The sequence below is a fragment of the Anticarsia gemmatalis genome, chromosome 11, assembly GCF_050436995.1.
Source record: "Anticarsia gemmatalis isolate Benzon Research Colony breed Stoneville strain chromosome 11, ilAntGemm2 primary, whole genome shotgun sequence".
Taxonomy (NCBI): domain Eukaryota; kingdom Metazoa; phylum Arthropoda; class Insecta; order Lepidoptera; family Erebidae; genus Anticarsia; species Anticarsia gemmatalis.
Genome location: NC_134755.1, coordinates 3755805 through 3769129, shown reverse-complemented (window position 1 = coordinate 3769129; position 13325 = coordinate 3755805). Strand labels below are relative to the sequence as shown.

At 35.4% G+C, this 13325-nt stretch overlaps 1 protein-coding gene across 7 annotated transcripts in view; it reads left to right on the top strand.

Annotated features, from left to right (window-relative positions):
* Window positions 1-13325, top strand: part of CASK (peripheral plasma membrane protein CASK) — a 228006-nt gene that overhangs the window by 38118 nt on the left and 176563 nt on the right. For 3 of the 7 annotated variants that reach the window (XM_076119688.1, XM_076119687.1, XM_076119686.1), the window contains exon 1: window positions 10549-10733. The exons of the other annotated variants lie outside the window; for them this stretch is intronic. The gene's annotated coding sequence lies outside the window, so the exon portion shown is untranslated. Of the gene's footprint in view, window positions 1-10548; window positions 10734-13325 lie in introns of those variants that run through there. 7 annotated transcript variants of the gene reach the window in all.

Here is a 13325-nt window from a genome sequence, read left to right as displayed (position 1 = left end):
ACTTTTCTTTTCCTTATCAAACTGTCTAAAATTGAGCGTCTAATTGGCGTAATCAGGCTCGTTTATCATACCGCGCGTAATGCTTTGTGAATGTTGATTAATGATCGGTTGAATACTCCTGCCTCACAAATACGAATACATTGTAACTTTGTTCTTTGCCAACTTCATGTTCACTCAAGCTCTTTTGACATAAGGCAATGTACAGAACGAACTGTAAACTTTTGTTACAACCGTAGTAATGTTTACTTAATTTGCTGACTGTGTTCGCAGTTTCATAGTAACGTGTGGTTCCTAAATATCGTACTACATATTGGTTGCTGAATTCCTTAAAAGGATTTTATATCCCTTGTATATTAATTATTCCATGTTTGAAACTGCACTGTATCACAAAAATTGTTCTCAGGAACTAGACTGTTGAAGTATGCATCGTGTTCTTTCTTTTGCTCACGACGACTTAACGGCGCAGAAAAGTTGGACATAATTAAACAATTTTTATGACCCTATAACTCGGGTCCCACGTACACTTGTACATTTATTAATCTCGCTACTTAGTAGTTTTTACTTCTTCGCTACAAATTCCGCCTGATTTTGCTTAATTAGTGAACTTACTACTTTTGCAAGAAAAAAATCTATCTACGAAAATGTTATGAACTTAGATGCCAGACAGTCTTATGATACCTAACGTTATCAAAACAAGAAAAAAACGTTGGTAACTGCAGTCGTCGGGGTTGACCGCAGTAAACCGGGCAAACGGAAAGAAATTTTCATTTGATATTCCATTTTTATGGGGCAACTTGGTGGTTGTCCCGCAAATATCGTTAGGGAAGCCACGGTGCGTATGCTAGCGGATGTTCTTAAGCGACAGTTCCGTTGAACTAAAATAATATTGCATGCTCGACGCAGAGTAATAAAAAGCTGGTTACATTTTAGTTTCTCAGTTAGGTAATAACGTGTCTCAATGAAGATTCGATGCTTTTATACTTGTATATTGTTTTACGCCATCGTGCGTTGGGTATTGACATAACTGAAATATATTATTAATCAAACATGTATCACCACAAGCCTAGCAAAGTTATGTATTTTAAATTATGATAGATAATTTAAATAACGTCTGAATAAGCGTTAAAGACAAGCAATATGTAAAGTAAAACGTGTTAAAATTAAAATGAAGCCGAAGTGGATTACCACTAACATTTAAGTAAAGGCTAGGCTAGGCTTTTAATTATTCGCGTGATAAAGATTCACATACAGATATTTCGAACTATTCTCATGTTCTCCAAAAAAAATATTAATAAGACGTAATTTATTTTTACAATCTCACGCCTGATAGGAATCAGCATGCATTATTTCGGAAAATTGAACTCGGGCTAAGTCAACTTTTTTCAATATTTTTTCCATGTTATCGCTAATCGCTTCAAAATCAAAATCAAAATCAAATCATTTATTCATTTAGGTCAAATATTGACACTTATGATAGTCGTTACAATTACTGAATCTACCACTAGCTCGGAAAGGGGGTAGAGCCTTATGAGAAGAGCTAGCGAGAAACTCACGGCCACTCTTTTCAATCGCCAAAAAGTTTTACAATGTGGTTGATACAGTAATTGATCATGCGAGGAGCTGCCAACAATCAGCGATATAGACTAAACGTCAATTAAGTTAAATGAACATAGCTAGGTTATTTATTAGTCTCTGATCATACCGTATGTTGGGATCATACCGCTTGCATTTACACCTTTACCTTACGGTATACAAAGGGTAGTAATGTTGAAAGATTCCGCTAATGTTGCCGTATTTTGAACAGCCCACATGTTACGTGATACCATTGTCACTGGCGCGTCACATTTTATATACGCGGTTAAAGCCAGAAATCCCCAATTTTGTATGACGTAGCTTTTCTTTGTATTTTATTTTGTACTGGTGTGTATTTTACGTTCAGTTGCATTCGTGAATATTTTTCGCTCTATCGCTTTTTTATTATATGACGACGTTTACTGCGTTGCAAAATTTCTTCTTTTAATAGCAGCCCCCTGACATTGGACTTTAAATTAATATTCTAGTACATAAATAGACACATTTCATAATAAACGCGAAATAATACTTAGGGCACGATTTTTTTATTTATAAACCATAAAAAATCTATTTTAAAAGTTCCCCTTCTTTTCCAATAAAAAAGCTTATTATCCGTAGAAAGTGTGGAAGAAGCAACTTACATAAGATTTCCAGCCATTTTCACTACATAACCAATAAATATGCCGACGTATCCTCGTCGAACAGGTTGTTTGATCCTTAGAGAATTGAACTCACTAAACATTTTTGCTTACTCCCAAATGTTCGGAACAAGTTGAGCCGAAAAACTAATTTATAAACTGGGCCATACTTTGAAAATCTATTACTCAATCAATTATGGGGCGTACATACGTATGTACTATGATTGATAGGGAGTTAGTATAATTTGAATTTCTTGACGGGGGTCGGCCTTTGATCAATATTCAGTAGTATGTTGATGACGTTATTTCATCAATAAAGTTTCATTACACTTGTAAGTACTTGTACAGTTAGTAATGAATATATTTTGGTCAATAGATACAAATAGTCATTTAATTACTGAATAAAATAGATCAGTGTAAGTGAGACGATATTGTGTTTGTTAATATACTTGCATAAATATTGGTAGGGTGTACGAACAACAACAATATAACTTAGTAGACGATACTATGTGCTAATGGAATGCCTGGTATGTCTCGTCTTATTAACATACTAATATGTAAACATAATCGTTTAATGAACTTAAGTTCAGATTGAATCTATTTGATAAAAGCGGTACTATACTAAAACGGCTATAAATGGAGTTAATACTAAGATGACGGCTAAAAGACATGAATGAAAGAACACATTGCGTCGGCCTCAAATAACATGGGATAAAAGGAAGAGGGGTGAATCTGTAGTAAAGAAAATAACACTAGTACTTTATATTACAGCTTATCTAGGAAGTAACGTAGTACGTCTAATTGGATCTTTATTGCAACAAGTTATAAGGTCCTGAATATGTCGACTTTATTTGTTTTCTACCCACATTCTTATTATTCCCAATCAAGTCTAAATAAAAAATCTTTTCCGTCAAGTATTTTGTCTTTTATTATCTAGAATATTTTAATATGGCAGCTTGATTAAAGATTCCTACCATACCATGTTTCTTCAGAATAAAAGGGTTTCTTGTAAACCTTTTTTATACACGAGTTTGATCTTGGAATCGAGAAAGTAATTTTAATTAAGTTTATTTTTGGCTTGTTTAATTTAAAATTACTCGGGTATTCTATTGATTGCTGCTAAAATTGAAGTAGGTAGTCTGGTTAGAGCATCGCAATGGCTATCAAAAGGTTAACGGGTTCAATCCACCCACGTAATGTTATGGAGGTGTCTAGTTCGCTGCGAGTGTGTGGGCCTCACCCTTGCTACGGAAAGTGTTTACTGGAGGAAATACCTCTAATACCAGTGATGCAAGTATTAGAGGTAAACGTGTCTTCAAAATATGAATATTTTATTTTCTATGTTTGCGTCTGTAATGTTGTAGAATTTTTCAGTTGTATTTTTCCCCATGGCAAAACGGCATTGTTTTATATAGGTACTAGCTGACCCGCGCAACTTCGCTTGCGTCACATAAGAGAGGTCATAATTTTTCCCGTTTTTGTATTTTTTTTACTGGTAATCTGCTCCTATTGTGCCTTGTGTAGGTACTGTTGAGTACTTAGTATATGCGTGAAAGAGTAACAAACATCCATACATACATACGAACAAACTTTCGCATTTACAATTTTAGTAGGATCTGTCTACCAAATTTCATAGCAGTTTTTCAATAGTTCTTGTGTGAAGGTAGTTTGATAGAAACAATCATGAGGAATGGAATGTTGCATTAAAGTTAATAAAAACTTTGTATGATATGTTTGTGGGGTTCTCTCTAAAACTACTGAATTATTTCACGATTTTACTAATACAAAGCTTAATTATTTCTTAACAACAAAATATGCTTTTTTTCACGAAAAATATTCTCAAAATTATTTATATCTCTTAATATAACGAAGTCGCGCTAAGGCATATCCGCCATTATAACAGTTGCCATGACAACGGAATTTTGTTAATTCAATGTCATTATAATATTGATTATTTGCGACTTCGTTTTTTCTTTCGAATTTTCCCGGGAAATTCGTCATTTTCCCGGGGTAAAAAGTAGCCTATGTCCTTTCTCGGGTATCAAAATATCTCCATACCAAATTTCATGCAAATTGGTTCAGTAGTTTAGGCGTGATTGAGTAGCAGACAGACAGACAGACAGACAGACAGACAGACAGACAGACAGAGTTACTTTCGCATTTATAATATTAGTATGGATGTCATGTATGTCTGTTCAATTGTTTTGTTATTTAAAACTATATCCAGTGATTCTGCGTATGTTTTGATAGGGAAATACCGTGAAACCTGAAACCTAATCACATGTAGAGCCACTACACAGAATTGTAATCGAGAACGGTATTGCAATACAAAAATCCGTACAATATTTATTGAATATACGTCTGTCATGTGTTTGTAGATTTAATTAATAAACTAGATTTAGTTGTACGTAGTTATTTTTTTATATATGACAATGTTATGATAATTGGGAAATGGTAAATAATGTACATAATGTAACAATCTTCTTCTTATAATTACTTTATTTTCAGAAACTTGAGAGTATTAACTGATTGTTTGCACGGACGGAAAGTTTGCATGTAAATACGTATCATAAATTCAAATTGCTTACTCCGATGTGAAAATACCAATTGAAGTGTTTCACTTGCAAAACTACGCTTACAATTTATGCAGTTTCCCAACCGTCAACTTTCTCGGCGCTAAAATGAAAATAACAAAATAGCAGCCAATTAAAAACGAAATTGTCTTGAAGCTAAACTGTCGGGCTGAACTTGTGAATATTCCTAGAATTACCATAGAGATGAGGCCGCACTTTCGTCGCGCCCACAAAAGTTGCCCGCAATTCGCAATAGAGCAGTCGAATAGAGTTATTTTTACGGGGTAACTTCCCTTGTGTTTCTACCACACGACGGCACACCGCCTGCGTCTAATTCATATACTCATTTTTACTGCTTTTTATGGCCCTAAGTTTAATAGTTTAACACATAGAGCAATGCCTCTTTATTAGACCCGTGGCTTAGCCGCAGCGATATATTTTAGTAACGTGAAACAAGTCGTAAACACCAGTATGATCTATTCAGGAGTAAAACTAGTCTATACATTTACACAATGCTTCAAACAATTTTTAATTCCAGCTTAATTTAAACTGTGTGCATCATTACAAGCCTCGTAAAACTAAAATTGAATATATCGACGTATCTTACAAATTAAACAAAATAAATATATTCGTTCAGTTTATGCAATAGGCTTTGTTGTTGTGATAGTACAAATAACCAATATTTCATAGTGATTCTCGTTACGTATTGATGAAATTTCAACGTGTCAACGTTGGGTGCATCAATACCTGTCGAAACCCATTTGTATGTACACGTGTACTTTGAACGTGTTCAGCTAAAAGGTCACAACGTGCAAATATCAATACTCATCCATACTCTACGCTTCAAGATCATCCGTTTCTATCAGACTTAGAACTAGCGCAGAATGCCAAATAACTAATCCACTCTAACGTTCCCATATACAACATTCATTTTCACAGTCTATACAAAATCAAAATAATAATTTTAACAGTGTATGCTCAACTAAAGTAATCGGCTTAGCTGTAAGCGTTAAAACACTAACTTTAGGGCTGTCAGGTTAAAGATTATAAACACGACACACAGGAAACTGCCAAGGTCACCATGAATATTAATATGACATTTTCCAGCGCGCAGAGTATTTTGCATTAAAATGATGCCCCTTTTCCTTTAGCATACGTCCTTATTTTTCTTTTCAGCTCATCTGCCCGTGTGTTTTAACAGAAATGGAATATTATTATTTTCGTTGTTCGTGACAGTGAAGCGAGGAAATGTCTTACGAGTTTTTGTGTATCGGGTTCTTTATTGCTCGGAGGAGCCAACTAAATTAGTCTCATCATGCGAGTGACAGGATGCTGCCTACGTATTCGTATGTAACAAAATACCAAAGGCCGTAAATCAATACAAAGGGCGTTGTATGCTTCTTACTTTTCACTTCGAATTTTATGTTCTCGCTTTTATGTGTATTATGTTTAAAACAATCTGTATTCCGTCCGAATTTCAATTTCAAAACGACCTCTTTCACATCAAATAAATCTGCCTTCTCAAAAGAAAAAGATAAGCAGACTATGTTCCAGCGAATTTAAAGTAAAGTCACGGAAATACAAAAGAAATAGAGAGCGCTGAAAGAATAATATTTTGCATAGTAGGCCTTTTGTTTCGGCACTTAAGCTATGTAAAACACTACAGGTAGAGGACTTTCAAATTCTGGCCTCGTCCGAAGAATCTTCCCTTTTCAATTGTAACAAGCGCATCACGGGTCAACCGCGTAGTCTCTCGGATAACTGGGTCAAGGTAACTGTGCCCCTTATAATCCTATTCAGCGTTTGCGGTCTTGGAATCAAACAAAAAGCTTCGCTGTTCCAAATGCAATTGTGACATGGGATTTTTATTCTTATATCATTTAGGCATAATGGTAAGCTGTTCTATATTTATAAGCTGTTTGACTTTGAGTGTACTCTAGATAATAAACGTCTTGGAATTGGACAATATTCTACAAGGCTGATGTGTTTTTTTATTTATTGACATAATCTATTCCGTTTAAGTATTTTCGATTTATAAACTACGGGACTGCGTACAAGCATCTGGTATAAAGCAGCGCATATTCTAACAATTCGAGCTTGAAACGTGGATTATATTTTTTTATTGATCTCTATACTGTGTTAGATATATTCTTTGTTATTTTTTTATCTATACTAATATTATAAAGCTGAAGAGTTTGTTTGTTTGTTTGAACGCGCTAATCTCAGGAACTACTGGTCCGATTTGAAAAATTCTTTCAGTGTTAGATAGTCCATTTATCGAGGAAGGTTATAGGCTATATATCGTCACGCTACTACCAATAGGAGCAGAGTACCAGTGAAAAATGTTACAAAAACGGGGAAAATTTGTAACGCTTATGTAACGCAAGCGAAGTTGCGCGGGTCAGCTAGTAGTTTATAAAATAACATCTAATTAAACGTAAATAAGATTGAATTATGAAATGTATTCTACTATTGTGTTAAAATGATTTATAATAACAGGACTAGGAAACGCGATGATGAATGATATGGGGCGGCAACATCAAAATGTTAATTCTAAATAAAGGACGCCAAGAAAAGCGTTGGTTTGTTTATTGTTCGGGCAATTTATTAAATAATTCTACAGGCGTAAATAAATAACGCCCTATTATTTCGAATACCCAATCTGTAGTACGCAGATATAGATGATATTAATAACTTAATGCGATTCCGCGTAACATCTGCATATTGCGCGTATAAATTCAAATATTATGTTAAGTGTTTGGTTATTAAAAGCACTTGTCGTTCGATTCTCATTGCATTTAAATACTTATGAGAATTAGAAACAAGATAACACAATAATGCCATGATCGAGGAAACTAAGTTCACCTGTGATCATGTAAATATTTACACTCAACCCAGCTTAATAGTGAAAGAAAAATCCTCACAGGAAACTGGCCCAAAAGTCGTGCATAATTTATTGTAGTACAACACTATCTTGCAGTATTCAAAGCTAGTAAAACAACGAAAACTTCACGACTTTGCTGGCGTTAGAATAAATTATAGGATATTCCCTCTGAAATAGAATTTATTCGTCATTGGTTAGGATTGAGCATCAGAACGGGCTCCTGATCGAATCACACTAAAACCTCCATTTTAGACGTAACGCGCGGTACACGGGGCGCGCGGCTTTGTTGTTTTATTTATGAATAAATCGGGGGTTGGTTAGAGAGTGCCCGCCCGTATGATCGGCCCTAAAATTGAATTATTTCCAGCTCGACTCCCCCTTCAGGGTGATCCCCGAACATCGAACATAGTATCCGCAATTTGCATAGTTGCGCTCTGTTACAAGGTAACAAACAAAATTTGATTTATACAGATCCGAGCCACTAGCTTCAGAGGTTTTGTGTACTGTTTTCGGGATATTCGGCTCAGCTGTTCATAATTTTTCTCTTTGTTTAGCTAAAATATCAGACATTGTATTGTCCCGTTTTTCTGTATTTTTACTTGTTTGAATGATTGCAATGCTTTTGACAGCACGCCTGGTAGTAGTCCTAAAAACTACACATTTTGTCCTACATATTTCTACTTTATATATTTGCAAAAAATCAAGAATAGGGGAGAGTAACCTATATTGTACCGGCTCCTAAATTGTACCACGTCTGTATTTCCCACTAATTATTAATATTATTTTACAATGGCAACATAAAACCACTCGACTAAAGCGCCACCAACACTCCTCCATTTTGTTAGCACGCCGGACAGATACAACGTCTTAGACAAAATAAAACCTTTTTTGAACTGAGTGCATGTTATTTTTTCGTGTTTTGCCTAAGGAGTTTTCCATTCAATAAGGTGAATAATAATATAATGAAATCTGAAAAAAATAACCTCGATATGTATTATTTTTGATCAATAGCTAATAGACACTTCATGTGCAGTGGTTATTTTTTATTTTTAAAATTATTGTGAAATTATACTGTTCCCTATATTGTACCATGTCGAGTTACTTAAATTGTACCGGTTCAGTTTATGTAACCGATTGAAAATTTTGAATAATTTTTTAATTGATGGTGTATATATATTTTACAGATAGCGTCATGAGAATTGTACCTCTAATCCGGATATATGTGACCATTATTCCAATTAAATAAGGCAAAAAGATAATTGTTCCTATTCAGTTAGAATTTCCTAATGTTTAGTTTATATTATATGATTTTCGATAGCTGTTTTATGAGGCAAAAAGATAGTTATATTCCTAATCAGTTAGAAGTTCCTAATTTTTAGTTTATGTTATATGATTTTGATAACTATTTTTGTCAACTTTGAATTAATATGTTGAGAAGCTTTAAATTGTTTATTTTAATATAAGTTGCTAATTTTCTTAAATATTGTGATTCCAAAAGGCTGGTTAATTAGAACAGTGCCTTTTTAAGGCTGATTATACTGAAGGATACAAATAAATCAATATTCTTATTAAATAGCTTTGATTTTTCTTGAATAGGTTTTCTTTGGTACGATTTAAGTACCTAGTGGTCCAAATTAGGGTACCAGTTACGTTATTTGGACCGAAGGACAGCCTCCACAAAATCCTTTTTTTTCACTAGTTGCAACTAAGCTGCAATATTTATACCTTGATATCATGTAGCTGTTTAACCATGTTATCTTATGAAATAGTTTATATTTTTGTAACTTATAGGGATTCGATGTTATTTCATCTAATGTCAAAAGTGGTCCAATATAGGTTACTCTCCTATATATTATTTTTAATTTTGAAATTCGGGATTGTGATTTTGTTTATTTTTTCTTTCTTTTGCGTCTAAACAAAATTTAAATACGGAAAACCGTGATACGCACATAAAATGTTATAGATATAACTTTCTGGATCCCAAAGGGATCTATTAAAATATACCAAGGTACGCGTGCTCAGAAAGTTTAGTGATTATCTAGGTCACTACAAATGAGAGTTTCAGAAACGCGCCAAAGTTCGTAAAGAATTCCAAGCATACTGCGGTTTTGGCACAAAAAACAGGTGTTTCCCACAAAAAATAAGTTCGAAAGTTGTGTATATGATTTTCCGTTCGCTTTTGCCATAAAACTGTTTAGTAGGTACCTATGTGTCTGGTCTCCTTAACTTCAGAATTAGGTTAAGGACGGGAAATTAACTTTGTACACATAAACCTACCTGTGTAATTAGATTTCGTACGTGAAAATTTGTTATTGTATGACACATTCTGCTGTTTGCTAAATTAGATAACCGAGTTTGGGCAAATATTCATGATTATGAAGTTAGATAATTATGTAGCTTAATAATTAAGGCCGCATTATTAACTTACTACCAGTTAAATTGATTTACGTTCACGAAGTTACGATCTTTAGTTGTAAATCGTGATTATGTCTGTTTTGCCCCAGGTCAGGTTATCGCCTGACTCGGGAATTGTGCCCGGTAAACGGCGATAGGAGAGCGCGATAGCATACCTTTGTCTAGCCCTTGGGGATTATAGGCGTGGCTTTATTTGTACTGTGAATGAAATTTTTGTAATAAGCTTTTGATGCTTTCTAATAGGAGAAATCGTTTTATCGTAATGAATTTGGATTAATTTTATAGCCCACTAATCTCTCGGTCCATCCGGTTCCATTATTCAAGCAAATTCGCTTAATGCCGGTTAAGACCTAGCGATATCATAAATCTTTTTTCAGCTGATCTTGAATCTCTAATGCTGACACGAGTTGGACCCCTGTTTTGTGTGAAAAGAGCACATGCCGCATTAAAAGTCCGGCTGTTTTGAGCTGGGCCTCGACAGTGGTGTGTGAGTGAATGAAGGCGGGGGAGGTTCGTCCGCGCAGCCTCCGAACGGCCCGGCCGCCTGCCAGTCGACGTCGCGCCAAGCGGGCACCACCACGCGCTACCCGCTCATATTACGCTCAACAACTAACCAAATAGTGGTATTTATAAGTGCAAAACTTCACCATTGTAAGTAACGTTATGCGTCCACGTGCGTTACCCTAGGATGTTCGGTATCAACATGTGCGCGCGGTCGAATCGACCTTCCCAAAAACATCATCAATTCAAACGTTGACGCTGCCGGCGATAGCTTCTTGTAGCTTTTTTGTGTCGTTAAATGGCAATTACAGTGGTTGGCGTGGCGAAATGTGATGTATTTTCAATGTACGATCTGTCCCTAGTCACCTGGTATGTCTAGAGGTCGTTGCGTAGACGATGTCAGCGAGGTACATTTGTGTGCGCGCCAATCACGTGTATTGTGCACACTGTCTTCGTTTCTTCGCTTTTCGAACACACAAAATCCATTAAAGGATATTCGAATGACAGTCATTGTCATAGATTCACTGAACTATTCGAAAACAGAGTAGGCGGATCCCAATGGTAAATGTAGCGTGAATATTGATATTCAAAATACGTACATTTTGTCATTCTTATCTGACGAAGGGTTGGCTTTATCAATTTGTTGCGGGCTTTGACTTGTTATTGCTGCTGATGTAAAAAGGGGTATTATTATGGAAATAATTTATTTATTCATTCAAGTATCCTTGATATATTCGTACCAACAATTTCTGGCGAAAATTGTCAAATTGAATATTGTACGATTGCCAATTCGGCATGGAGGCGAATTTGTGCGGTCAGTACGTTTTCAGTTGGCAAGCCACTGACATTTGGTACTCTCTTTGTAGATCACCTACACATCGAGTGGGATCGGCCGTAAGTCCCTGTTAACTGTCGTAATCCCGTCGTGTAAGCTCGTTTCTAGTTTATATTAGATGGCTTTTGGGTATTCGCGATACTTTTTGTGCTCGAATAAAAGAAATTCGTTGATGGATATAGTTTGTCACAAATATTTGACTTTGAATTTGTATCAATGAATGTCATTGTATGAATCATAATTTTGACCGTACAGTAGAGACGTCGTACATCGAGGACCTTCAATAGAATGACTTATTTTTTTTTCTGAAGGAACATCGATTCTTTGTCTTCGAATCAAAGTCGTCACCCAAAAAAGGGATTGCTAGATTTAATCTTAAATTAATTTGATTAGAATTAGCGCTTAAAAATTTCAAATTAAAATTCTCCAACGAATTTAATTCAGCTCGCAAATGTATAACCTCATTACGTTACCCTCTTCATGGTAGCTTTCGTTGATACGTTTCCGAGGTATAATCTAATGCTGACCCGTCTCAGTCCTTTCATTTTCAAAATTTCGCAGCTAAGTGTGTCTGTGGTTGAGGCCAGTCAGATCTTCGCATTTAATTTTTTATGATAGGATTAAGATATGCCCCATGAGTTGATGGGCGTGAACCAAGTTGCAGCTTTTTATCTTTTCTATTAGCTGAATATCGTCATCGTCGATTATACCTAATATTTATTAGAACAAGTAAATAATTAGCTGGAATACAGTCACTTAGTTCGCTTACCGCAACCAAGTGCTACGCCTAAGCGATAAGCGTTAGAGAAATTGAAAAGGATTTAGTTGGCGCGAGTGAGCCCGCTTGTCGGATTAAATTGGCTTACTTGGCGAACCAAGGATTGCCCGATAGGTATAACCAAAGTAACAATTCATTTAACATTACATTTTCTAACTCCCGAAAAACTCTTCATTTTAATTAAATTCCTAATCGCGGCGACCTAATCTGTTGTCTCGATTAGTAACTCTATGGTTTTGATCGTCCTCGTTCTTATTAAAAATCTCTTAGCGAAATGTTCTCTTATTATATAATTACCACAAGCGTGCTTAACAAGCTCTTCGTTCTAATTTAATTTCGTAAAAAGGGGCCATAACGCTTGTGTGCTGTCATATTTTAATTGGAATACTCTGTCAAGGGTAAAAATGCAATACATCCCTAATTCACCGCGTAAAATTTTACACTGCCAACAAATTCGTTGTTGTATAAAACGTGTGTTGGGTTTCATTTGTCACGTACATTGCGACACGCTAGTTTTACAAACTATCTGTATTACACAATATCGAATAAAAACGAAAAACTCTCAGTACAACGAACTTACAGCAGTTTGCTTATCATTTGTTAAGCTGCAATGGACAGTAAATCTTCTCACTTTGCTCTTGTCAAAGCCTTGGGGCGTTCCTTTTTTTCAATTGACTAAAGAGTAATCTTTCCCTTGCCACCTCTATTCTTTCGAAGGCTACACAAAGTACACAAGTATCCGATACTTTGACAACTAAAGTTTATTCTGGCGATTCTCACGATATATGGAGGTTCTCGTTTCTTACAAACTCACCTGCGAAGGTAAACTTACTAGCGGGTTCTTTACCACTTACATCGCCGAGACTACTAAAATGTATTGTTTTATTGTTGCTACTTTAAAACAGTGTCACTTTAACGCTTTTATACTGCTGTAGGATTGTAATTTCATTTGCAAGATATATTAATTAGTTTGAAAAATAATTTTAATGTCTAACCGTTGTATACAAAAGATCTTAATCAACTTTAATTTGTTGCGCAACTTGTTTCACTGAAAACATTGCGATCAGATATGGCCAGTCATTTGCATAATGTCGACGTTATGGCTCCAAAGTCATTCACCGTGAATGGC